The sequence below is a fragment of the Pinus tabuliformis genome, chromosome 5_1 (genome assembly GCF_031772625.1).
Source record: "Pinus tabuliformis cultivar Carrire ecotype Pingquan chromosome 5_1, CPIR1, whole genome shotgun sequence".
Taxonomy (NCBI): domain Eukaryota; kingdom Viridiplantae; phylum Streptophyta; class Pinopsida; order Pinales; family Pinaceae; genus Pinus; species Pinus tabuliformis.
The window spans coordinates 607,816,686-607,829,981 of NC_142305.1; the positions used below are offsets into that span (position 1 = coordinate 607,816,686).

General features: G+C 38.0%; 1 non-coding gene across 1 annotated transcript; it reads left to right on the plus strand.

Annotated features, from left to right (window-relative positions):
• The first annotated feature begins 3,679 nt into the window (after positions 1 to 3,679).
• Positions 3,680 to 3,753, plus strand: TRNAV-AAC (transfer RNA valine (anticodon AAC)). Its single transcript has one exon. It is a non-coding gene; the product is annotated as a tRNA-Val (tRNA).
• The last annotated feature ends 9,543 nt before the right edge of the window (positions 3,754 to 13,296 follow it).

The following is a 13,296-nucleotide window of genomic DNA, read 5'->3' on the forward strand; positions in this document are numbered from 1 at the left end:
GACTTTGTCTATCATCAAAGCTGGATCTATGTCGTTCCCCAGGGAAGCTGAGCTTCAGTTTCCTCTCCCCGGCAACGATGCCAATTATGTTAGCACTCTAGGAAACTCTCCTAGATTGTAGCTCAGAGATGCCTGGTAACATATAAATCTTCAATATTGTTTTCAAAACTATTGGAATGAATGATGGTTTGGATCAAGTCAGATGACTGTTTCAACTCTGTTTTCACTCAAGACATGCATGAACACCCTTAGCTTGACAAGGCTTTAGACCACTAATGCTCAATAGTTTATAAATTCAATGGATAGATGGAGAATCCTAATTGTACCAGCAGATACATACATAAACACATATGAATGGCTAGCTACAGAAAGTAAATGAAGCTTGCAAATCTAATTTATCAACGCAAAGATAAGATGACAGTTATATGGAATTAGACACAAGAAAACATGAATAACCTATGCAAGTGCAAGCTTAGAACAGAGGAGAAAATGAGAATTGAACATGTAACAACAAAAGAAGCTTGTATTACTGGAATGAAGATGAGATGCTGGAAGGAACAGAGTATCCACAGTCTCCAAAAGTTGAACCCTTGATACTTTGAACTTTCAACCATTTATAGGGCTTTACAATGTTCTCGAACACTCTAAGGCTCGAGAGGTATTAATCTATCCCCTCTGTCTTTTTAACGACTTGATGCCATGACTAGACACACATGAGCTCGGAGGTCTCTTTTTCTAACAGCAGAGTAACCAAATTCTGGTAATTTTTCCGCGCTGTCAAGTAGCTCGCTTGTGCCAGCGATGCTCCATGACCATTTCTGTTGGTTCGGTTGTGTTGCGCTGTTGTTTTTCCCCTTACGACCATATATTCCATTATTTTAGTTCACCTGTTGACTGTTAAAAAATACGAACAGAGCCAAAACAGAGCTATCGGGTTCGTCCCCAATCGCTGTCGCATGTCGCAAATGGCCTGTCCCTTTGTTTTTTAGAAATACATTAAAACATTGGAAATACATTAAAAATGGCTCATGACGGACTTCAAATATTATGTATTTTCATTCCCAAACCCCTTCAGGTCTGGGTTTGATCGCATCGGCGTTGTTTCGTTGTATTTTGTTAAATAACGAAAATATGCAAAATACACAAAAAAATGTCTTTCGGCGGATCTCAAATCTTATACAATAATGGTTATATATCTATCGGGTCCTGTTAATCACATCGCGCGTATACATATATATGTATATGCCTGCTCCATTGTGTTCGCCGATTGCGATATCGCGATGCAATTAATTGCAATTGCATATCGCTCATGCCCCGGGCCAATGTAAGCGCAATTTGTATTTTCCAATAGTGATCTTGCAATGCAACGTGGGCCGTCGATCTGCGCACTTGATCGACGGTCCTAGTTGACTCCGTTAGTCGCCATCACAAGTTTTATATGGTCTGCACCGATATCAGCCGATTGCAATCCGCCGATCAAATCTGGACTGTTGATCGGCCAGATCTGACGGCTACTGTGCATTTCACTGTTCAGACCTCCGATACTCTGTTTTTCATTGTTTCCTTGGGTTTTTTCCTCCCGATAATATTTTTCCGCCATTCTTAGTGCTCTTCTCATGCGGTGGTTTTGATCTTTTGAATGATTTTTAAAAAGGTTTCGAAGACTTAAAGAGTGTTTTGGATCCATTTTGGACCACATGCCAACAAGGCTAATAGTACTGAAATTGGACCACATGCCAACAAGGCTAATAGTACTGAAAGTGATATTGATACTAAAAGTCTTAGTTATAGAAACCAAAATTAATATCATTTTGGAATTTATATGACTCAGAACATAGGAAAACATTATAACAGTGGGTCTTATTATTTTTCTTTATATAAAACTTATTATTTGGACGCCCTGAGAAAAGTACTAGAAACTTAGAAAGTATAACAAAACAGTAAACAATATAGATACCATAAACCCATAAGTAGTAAAGCAGAAATATAAAAAGTCTAGTCAAGGATGACCACTAGATCTTGGAGAGCTAACAATATGGGAATTATTCTCAGTAGAGATGAGTTCGCTGAAATGGAATTGAGAGGGTGTATTGATAACTGTTTCTTTTTCATCACACATTATTTCATTATTTCTTCCTGTCCTACAAAGAATTTGTAGTTATCAAGTTGTTTATTCCTGATAACCAGATTTAACGGAGTCTCCAACTGACAATGAAGGACGATACAGTATGAAGGCGTCTCTTCTTGAATTTTCCAGGTTTGGAACCCATTTGAGACAGCCTCCACTAATCTCAAAGTCTGAAAAATACGGCGGAATACGGAATTCTTTAACTTCCAGCTCCAGAATTTCCTTCATGGCCTACAATGGAGCAGCCTCGAAAAAGTGGGCGACTGACTCCCATCCAAAGACACTTTGGTGTTTGGAGGAGGAAGACCTTAGAGCGCCTCCTCGACGAGACGGTTGTCGTTGCCTAGGCGCCATTAATTCCCTGCAAAACACAACAAACTCGACTACGACTGACCACAGAAAATGTTGACGAAAAATAAAGTGGAGAAAGGAAGTGTGGATGCCAATGTTGACATAATTGCAACCAAAAAAAAGGAGAGATTGATGTTGAAGAACAGTAAGGCGGTATAATTGTTAAGGGACACCGTAGACCGCATACGAGCAACTACCAACATTTTAGCAAAATCAAGTTTTGTGATTTCGAATTCCAGCGAAACCTATATTTTCTCCATTAAAACTGATTAATGCTAGGGAACAAATAAGTACACAATACCTATGTCGAACTAAGCTTCCATACCTGAATATGAGCAAGAAGTCACTAACAGTTGGTGCTGTGGTGTAGTTGTTTATCATGTCAGTCGACACATCGATATTTTTTTTCTAATCTTTTGCATGACCTCCACTGCAATTGATACCGTGGTGTAGTTTCACTGAAGGTCTCCGGTTCGAATCCGGGCGGCGCCATTTCTTACCCATTTAAATGCTGGAGTCGCCGTTACATACTGTTTTATTTTTCTAATCTGTTGCATCACCCCACTCCAATTGATACCGTGGTGTAGTTTCACTGAAGGTCTCCGATTCGAGTCTGGGCGGCGCCATTTCTTGCCCATTTAAATGCAGGAGTCGCCGTTACATACGATTTTTTTTTCTAATCTATTACATGACCTCCACTGCAATTGATACCGTGGTGTAGTTTCACTGAAGGTCTCCGGTTCGAGTTCGGGCGGCGCCATTTCTTACCCATTTAAATGCAGGCGTCGCCGTTACATACGATTTCTTTTTTCTAATCTGTTGCATGACCCCACTCCAATTGATACCGTGGTCTAGTTTCACTGAAGGTCTCCGGTTCGAGTCCCGGCGGCGCCATTTCTTACCCATTTAAATGTAGGAGTCGCTATTACATACGAATTTTTTTTTCTAATCTGTTACATGACCTCCACTCCAATTGCTACCGTGGTGTAGTTTCGCTAATTGCTTTAATGTCTCAGACTTGAGCATTTTCTTACCCATTTCAATGCAAGAAGGTCTCCGGTTCGAGTCCGGGCGGCGTCATTTCTCACCCATTTAAATGCAGGAGTCGCCGTCACATATGATGTTGGCCTGATTTTCACTCCAATTGATACCGTGGAGTAATTTCTCTAATTGTTTAAAGGTATCGTTCTTGTACCAGTCGTTGCCGTGGTGTAGTCGGTTATCACGTCAGTCTAACACACTGAAGGTCTCCGGTTCAAGTCCGGGCGGCGCCATTCTTTTCCTAATTGCCTCTGTTGATAACAGAGTATTGTGGAAACGTCTGATTATATCCAGAGTAGGTGTCAATTTTTTTCGTCTAAACTCCGCCATCTTAATTTTGCAATTCCCACATGGTGGGGCATATGTTACTGTGCACATTGAAATCCATGATCTATAGCTATCGATTTCGAAAACTCATGATTCATCTACAACAATCGAAGAAGACTTCCTTGCACCCAGAAGGCACTTATTTCGAAAACTCATGATTCATCTACAACAATCGAAGAAGACTTCCTTGCACCCAGAAGGCAGTTCGAAATTCTTCATTTTCACAAGAAAAAAACATCAAAGAAGACTTCCTTGCACCCAGAAGGCAGTTCGAAATTCTTCATTTTCACAAGAAAAAAACATCATAGCTTTATATTAAGGGTATATATAAAGATCTTGTATACATAAACTCAGAAAGACAAAGACTGATATGGCTTGGATGCCCAGACCTCCTTCATACTGATGCGAAACAATTCCCATACCGGCAAACTAATGCCTATCATCATTTGTAGAAAAACCGGGTTCAGAAGAGCGTCAGAAGAGCATATGAGATAAACTTCTCCCTGATTAATAGAGTTGTGACCCAAAACTTCGAAATTCTTCATTAGTTCATCCTTTTTGTTTCCCGGAACAATTTTTTGGTTTCTCCATGAGACAGCACTTGCTGCTATCACAAAACAAATCCGAAACCTGCGTAACTTGGAAGGATTAGTTTGTTTTCCATCTCCAGGTTCTTCTTTCGATCTAAAGCCTGAGACTGCTGATTTTTGCAACTTTCATACTATCCATTTTGTTTTCTTGCAGAAGGCAAAGTTGTGGTCATCGAAGGTAAATAAAATTTAAACATTCATGCAATGTTCTAGGTTTAGATACCTAAGGCAGACCCAAATCTTCACTTCCATGAGAAAACTTGATCAGTGTAGTGCTCAATTTGTTGGTGCTGTTACCATAAAACACTGTGCAGGATGGATTCTGGCAACAGGGATTTTTTTTTTTTTTTTGAAAGTCCTTCCAAACTTTCGACATATTCATTACTACTAAAAGCTTTTCAGGGGGGCTTCTTATAAATAGAACTGAAAGAGTTATTTTATCAAGTTTCTTTTTCATAAACAGCCATTTCCTCATTTTTCTGCTTCTTTCCATCAGTTCCATTGCCATCAAATACTGGAGTTGCGAAAGTTTTTTTGGAACATGTAGAAATTCAATTACCTTGAGGTTTAACTTTTTGGTTTTAACCATAACCAGGAGACATTTGGTTAAGCAAAATGCTGCAGTTCACAGCAAATATAACATCAAAACTCTCCATTCAGAAGTCTTAAACTGTATTTTCAAACTCTCCTTTCAGAAGTCTTAAACAGTGCTTTAAAGGAGAACAAATTACTATCCTATAGCTATAGCCGAATAAGGCCAATGACCACTGCTTCCAGTGTAAGAAATTGGTGGTATAAATTTAAAAAAAATACCTAAAAAACTAACTATTCAAAAAACATAGTCTTAATAAAAGCTATGTTGGTCGGCTGCTTCAACTTGGACTGTTTTGGCTGATGACAATTTCTTTCTACAGAGTGGGTGAATTTTTCTTCCTTGAGGCGTAGATAAGTTTGTTAGGTGTAGATAAGTAGGTTTGAGTGGAATTTAGTCTACACTGAAGTCTCAAATTCAGACTTTAGTGAAAGGGGTTAGAAAATGAAACCATTACTGGCTAAATTAAACTATCTCAAGGGATGCCCATGTTTAACCAAAACAATTGTTAATAATAGCATCCTACTAGTAAATAGATATACTAATAGATAATATTATTATTGGTTAGTGATAGCATCCTAGATAGTATTTTCATTCTAGGCTCAGCCTAATTACCAAAAAAATAAAAGAAAGAAAGAAAGAAAAAGTCTTCCCTAAGAGCCCTACATTTGGAATTGATAAATTGAACCTAATAAGATACACATGATTATTCTAGTTTGGACAAATTGATGACAATGGTGCATACACATGATTATTCTAGTTTGGACAAATTGATGACAATGGTGCAGAACACGCTGCAGTCTAGATTATTATAGTTTGGACAAATTGATAACAATGGTGCAGAACACGCTGCAGTCTAGATTATTCTAGTTTGGACAAATTGATGACAATTGTGCAGAACACGCTGCAGTCTAGTTCCAGCACAAAGATTTAAGACTTGTATTGAGCCAGTACCCATTATTGTGACAATTTGTAAAGTTACCTGATTATCCTATAATAAAATTTCTATTTCCTTGAATTGCCTCTCCTCACTTCTCCTCGATGCCCTCTTCCTGCAATTCTATATAATCCATCTAATGACGAATGTTTTGCAATATCAGATATGAAATTGGAACTCCAATGACGCCAGTCTAATTTGCTGTAGAGATGTCTAAGACCAGGGATTCAATTGGAGGAAGCTCTGAACTCAGACTCCAAAAACCATGTTGAGAATACTGCTAGTAATAAGGGGAAAGAGAAACCCCTCCCCCAGAGAAATCAATGAAAATGCCCTGCACGAAAGAAGGGAGAAACAGAGCCTGATGAAACCACAAGGGCTCTACCTAGCCGAAACCGAAGTCAGAAATTGAGCAGGGAACAATCAAGAAAGAAAAATAGCATTGCAAACCTCCAGGAACATTCGAAAATCGAAATACAATCCCACTCAGGACAAAGGCCCTGGATGCAACCACAGCGCACCCCCCAACTAACCAAGGCACCACTTTGCTTTTGATTAAAAGAGAGAAGGATAAATAGGCAGGTTTACCAGTGCTCAAGAGCAGAAAAAGGTCATGCATCTTAACCAATTCGAGGAGCCCAAGCTCTTTCCGTGAGATCGAGCCTACACTCCTATAACTCCTCTAATAATTATCTGTCCCGGCCATTATCCCACACTGACGCCGAGGTAAACTCCCATATATTCAATTGCAATTGAAAATAAATGCTGCTTCAGGCAACATTTTATTGTATTAATCATGTGTGTAATGAAATGGGCCATTCTTCTAAATAACTGGAAGCTTTTGTACATGTTTTTTTGTACGATAGATGTAATGTTTGTGAAGTACATCTATGAAATGTAATGAAGGGCAACTTTTCTTTGTATGATATATGTGTAATTAAATGCAAAGATTCAAGTGTGTAATTAAATGGAAGGGGTTGTACGACAGATGTAATGTTTGTGAAGTACATCTATGAAATGAATGAAGGGCAACTTTTCTTTGTATGATATATGTGTAATTAAATGTAAAGATTCAAGTGTGTAATTAAATGGAAGGGGTTATATCTCTACTTATATGGAAGCGGTTAGAAGGGGTCATGTGTATAATTAAATGGAACTATGTGTTTCGTATCATAAATGGAACTATGTGTTTCGTATCATAGATGTAATGATGTGAAAGATATATATATTGTGTGAAGAACAATTTTTTTTTATATGACTTATCTATGTAATTAAATGTAAAGATTAACACGTGTAATTAAATGGAAGGGGCTATGTGCCTAATTATATGGAAGCAATTATAAGGGGTCGTGTGTTTAATTAAATGGAAGTGTCATCTATGTTATCTATGTTTCTTGTATGATTCAATGCATGTGAAGGGGTTATGATCCATGTGTGTAATTAATTGGAAAGGGCCATGTGTGTAATTGAATGGAACGAAAGTGCATGGAAGGGGTTATGTGTATGTAAGCAACATTTCTATGTTGTGTATGTTTCTTATATGATGCAATGTGCGAAGGACAACATTTCCTTATGATCCTCTATATGATCTATGTGTGTAATTAAATGAAAGGGGTCATGTGTCTAATTAAATGGAAGTGACATGTCTATGTTCCTTGTATGATGTAACGTGTGTGAAGAGGCTATGTGTGTAATTAAATAGATGTATGATGCCACGTGTGCAATTAAATGGAAGGGGCTATGTTTGTAATTGAATGGAAGTGGTGTGCCTATGTTCCTTGTATGATGCCATGTGTGTAATTAAATGGAAGTGATGCACATATATTCCTTGTATGATGCCATGTGTGTAATTAAATGGAAGTGATGTGCCTATGTTTCTTGTATGATGCCATGTGTGCAATTAAATGGAAGTGATGTGCCTATGTTCCTTGTATGATGCCATGTGTGTAAGTAAATGGAAGTGACGTGCTTATGTTCCTTATATGATGCCATGTGTGTAATTTTATGGATGTAACATGTCTATATTCCTTGTATGATGTTAGTTGTGTAATTAAATGTAAGAGGACACATGTGTAATTAAATAGATGTGGCATGTTTATGTTCCTTGTATGATGTCATGTGTGTAATTAAATGGAAGAAGATATGTATGTAATTAAATGGATGTATGATGTCATGTGTGTAATTAAATGGAAATGGCCACATGTGATTAAATGGAAGTGTGCTTTGTCCTTCATAGAGAAATATGGAATTAGTTGGATGTAATAGCCCCAAGTACATTTCCCACTAAATTTAAACATTTTAAACAGGCCGAGTTAGAGACACAAGTTTCAAGACCGAGGAGGACTTTTCTTAGGGACAAATGGCAAGCAAGGGAGAAGGTGGCATCATAGGGAGTGACATGCAAGACTTGGAAAATAGCCACAAAATTAATCAGCAATGACAAGGCTAACTAACACAAAAATCTGGAACAATATGGATAAATGGGAAACATTTGATTGAGTCACTAATTTTTTGTTAGATTGGAAAATCAACAGGAAAAAGGCAGAAGTTCGGCTATAGGACAAGAAAAATTCAAGGAGGGAATACTGATCTAGATATCTTTCTTAAGGCAACATTCATTGGCAGGGAGGAGGGGAGGAAAACACTGCTGAGAACAATACAATGTAAAAAGGTATTGTGAGTGTGCATACACAAGAGGGAGAACCTATGTTTGTGGTGCAACATTTCTGGTATACCAATTCCAACTGGCATAATCGTTTTAGCCCCTAGAGAAAACCCATTATTGTTAAGTAAACTTGACACGGGGATAGAGTCAAAGTTGACCAGATTACACAATGGTGGCTTTTTCTACCCATGGAATTGCATGTAATGAAGCCTTTAAAAGACTGGGAAGATTTCACTGTAATGGTGCCAAGGAGGTGAGCCATGAAGGCTCACTTGACTGGTTTGGCCAAGGTTTTGGCTAAGGGATTTAATGAAATTTCATTGCGCTGGGATTTCCCTAGAGTTGGGTTTTCCCGGGATAAATATTTTGAGCATTGTGTTTAATGTGTTTGTCATTGGTTTTAAATTTTCCTCTCAGTAAAGTTGCTTAATATTTTATATCTCTTCAGTAAATTTTCTAACAACCGGTATCAACACCAGACATTGGCTTCAGAGGGACGACTTTGTTTCCAAGGGTTTATGGCCTGATGAAAGTGGGATGAAGAGAATCATGTGGATCAATAAGGCTTGTGTGAGGCTGCATACAAGTACAAATAAAGCCAAGGTGAAAGGAAGTTATTGACGAGGGCTACATTGAAGCCCTGGTCATGATGGTTGTGAGTATCAAGTGAGCTCTCAAGCAGGTTGGGAGGAGAGTGTCAGTATAATGCAGTAGCACATAGGCCCACTTGAAAGATCCATGCACCATATTGAAAGTCGTGGAGATGTGCCTAGCAAGTGAGGAGAGAAAAGTTGGACCCCCATGCAGCGACAACATATGAGAATGGGGAATGGTTCCGCTAGCAAACAAGGTCATCGAAATTTATCAAGGCACTCCATATAATTGCATGGGAGTATGGTAGCAGGTCTAGGAGTAGGGAACAATTTTCATTAGAGGAGATTTATTCCAAGATGAAGGAGATTGTGGAGGTGTATTTGGAACAGACAGTAAAGAATGTCGTAATTATTATTCCCACCTATTTCAATGATTCGCAGAGGCAAGCTACCAAGGATGTTGGATTTATTGCCACGCTTAATGTGTTGAGAATCATCAACAAACCCATTGTGGCTTCCGTTGAATAGGATCTGGACAAGAAGGGAAGCTAGAAAGAGAAGAAAATGAGTGATTGTAGTTGGCATTCTAGTTGTTTGACCAACTTTGTGTGGTCTGTCCGTGGGCACTGTCGGAGCAATGAATAGGCATTTTTGATGGCTCAGACCAATGAGAAAGGGATAGGAAACATGGTTCATATGGAAATGCAAAATGCCAAGGTTGTGCTAGACATGGTGAGATTCAAAAAATAGGTCTAGTGGATCTGTAAAGCACATGAACAGTTAGAAGAATATTTTGACTATGGGATTTAGGTATTGAGAGGGCTGTTGTCTACCAACGCTACAAATTCGCCCATACAACAATTTTCTCACCGGAATCTAGTGATTTTTTTCTTCAAAAAACCAAAATGCTCGAGTGTTTGAAGCATTTTTTTGATGGTGGAAATGGATTCAGTAGCATCAAGAACCCCTAGGGCACCCAATATCCTAAAGTTTGACAGTTGTAACCCAAATTTTCAAAAACAATTGTCGAATTTTGTCATAATCTTGTTGGAATTTCCATTATTTTTTAGTCTAATTTGTGGGATTTTTAGACTATGTGATTGAGAGGAGTATGCCGTGGTAGAGGAGAATGACACTGTGTCCAGGTCGTACGCTGGTCCCATCATTCTCTGGCAGTTTTGAGGGTCACAATCTTGATTAAATCTATTCCTTGCAGTATGGATGAGACACTTTAAAACTATATTTGAGACAACTAATTAAAGGAGTGGTTGTTTGCAAGATCAAAAATTGGCTTGGCGCCAACTCTTTTTGTCTATGGGTACTAGTATTCGTAAATCCCCCCTGCATCAAAGTCGTGATGGAATCATAAAAGTCATGTGGAGGATGAAATTGCGATGAAGGTGATGAGGAGATAAGAGAATTAACTACTGAGTGTATCAAGGCAAGAGGATGGAAAAAGGGAACAACAAATTTAAAAAATGTATACCACGCTAGATCCATCTTAACCATGGATCTATAAAGCGTTGAGAGGGATCAAATCTCTCAAGGTGAAAACCTCTTTTTTTAGTGCAAAACTTGAGGAAAGGTTTGCACTTCGAGAGATTTGATATCTCTTGGCATTTGATAGATCGGGGGTTAAGATGGATCTAGGATAGTTATATAATACTATATAATATCTATATTTGTATCTATGTGTCTCTTTCTTATTCCCTCTCTCTATCTCACCCGCCAAACATGCACACTCTCTCTCTCTTGCCCTTCTCTCCTTTTCTCTTTCTTCTCTCTCTTCCCTCCCACTCTCCTCTCTCCCTCACTCTCTCTCCATCTCTCCCTTGTCACTCCCTCTCTCTCTCCACCTTTCTCCCTGTATGTCTTTCTTTTTCCCTCCCTCTCTCTCCTTCTCTCTCCTGAGTCCTATCTCTCTTCCTTCCTCTCTATGTCATTCTCTTCCACCTCCCTCTAACTCTTCCCCCCCCCACCTCTCTCTCTCTCTCTCTCTCTCTCTAACTTTGTCACTATCTCCCTCCCTCTCTCCTTCTCTCTCTCCCCTCCATCTTTGTGTCTCCCTCTCTCTCTCTTCCCCTTCTCTCCCTATCTCTCTCCTCTCCTCTTCTCCCTCTTCCCTCCTCTCCTCTATCCCTCACTCTTTCCCCATATCTCCCTTGTAACCCCCTCTATCTCTCTATGTCTTTGTTCTTTCCTCCTTCTCTCCCCCCCTCCAACTCCATCTCTATCTCTCTCCCTCTCTCCTTCTCTCTCTCCCCGCCCATAACTCACACTCTCTCTCTCTCCGCCCTCAACTTTGTCACTATCACCCCCCTTCTCTCTCTCTCTTAAATTTGATTCCGTGATATTGTGTTTAAGAAAGTATCTAAATAAAAAAACTCAATTGGTTGTAAAATAGTATACCTATATTTTGGATCAATCATGTCAAAGAAAATACAATAATGAAAGACTTAAAACAATCATGCATTATCTTTCCTCTATTATTTTGGATCAATCACGTCAAAGAAAATACAATAATGAAAAACTTAAAACAATCATGCACTATCTTTCCTCTATTATTGTTAGTCGATTTGCTTGATCTCATCCCTTGGATCCTTAGTTAAGATGGATCTATGCTACTTCTTAATAATATTATTTATATTATATAAATTTCACATCTTTATATTTAAAAGTATTCTCATTTTTAATTTTATTAATACTTTGATTTAATTTCTATGGGAATCTTTTTAGTACTCAAGGATAAAGGGTTTAGATATATCTCAAAAGTAATTATAACCTTTTTCCTTTTAGATTTAATTCAAAAATGTTATAAAATTAAATTAAAATCAAATATTTATAGAGTATTTTGATTGTGAAATAAGTTATGTTTTTCGCGCATGTGGTATTGATAAGCCATGGTATAATAATATGCACGGTAAAGTGAATATCCATTGTTAAGAATTAAATCATATTGTTATAAAATATTTTGATTGTGAAAAAAGTTGTGGTTTTTGGGCATGTGGTATTGAACCATGGTATTGTAACAAAGCTTATTCACAAGTTAATAGCAAAATCAAAATATAAAAATTGACTTTAACTTTAACTTTTTATTATTAATTGAGCCAAAATTTAAATGTTTACACACATCCAACATTATATTACTTTTAACTTTTTATTTATTACTTTTAACTTTTTGTTTATTACTTTTAATGGGTTTTTTTTTTTTTTTTTTTTTAATTTATCTGACATATAGATTTTAAATGTTAAACATTTATGCTTGACATCTACCCCATATTAGGCTATAGAGCACCTCTTGGTGCAATTATTATTATAATGGAGTTAATTATTGCATGTAAATGGGCATATTGTTGTAAGACTTGGTAAGGCATGCGTACCTTTGGGTATTTGTCGGTAAAGTTTGGGTTAGACCTAGGTGATGGGGGAATATCAAGTTAACAAATGCCCCAAGTATAAACTTTGATGAGGTTAAGGGCCAAAGTGAGAGGGACTAACTCACTTGGTAGATATGGCTGGATTTAATGAAAGAAACCCAAAGTCAAGGTTTATGGGGGGAATGTTAGGTAAATTGACTCGGGGATAGAGTCAAAATTGACTAGGTTACACAATGGTGGTTTTTTCTACCCATGGAATTGCATGTAATGAAACCTTTAGAAGGTTGGGAAGATTTCATTGTAATGGTGCCAAGGAGGTGAGCGATGAAGGCTCACTTGACTGGCTTGTCTAGGGTTTTGGGCAAGGGATCTAATAGAATTTCATTGGGTTGTGTTTTTCCCAGAGTTGGGTTTTCCGAGGATAAATATTTTGTGCATTATGTTTAATATGTTTGTTGTTGGTTTTAAGTTTTCCTCTCAGCAAATTGTGTAATATTTTATATCTCTTCGGTAAATTTTCTAACACTCAGGCCCTCGAACATAGCTCGGGGGAGACTACTACATAAGCATTATGGTTGCAACTAATCTATGGTTGAGGGCTGAGTCATTGTCCTTGACTCAGTTGTTATCTTCTATGGAGGTTTAATGGATGTGCTACTATCTTGCATTGTGCGTATGTTCATGTTATATTGTAT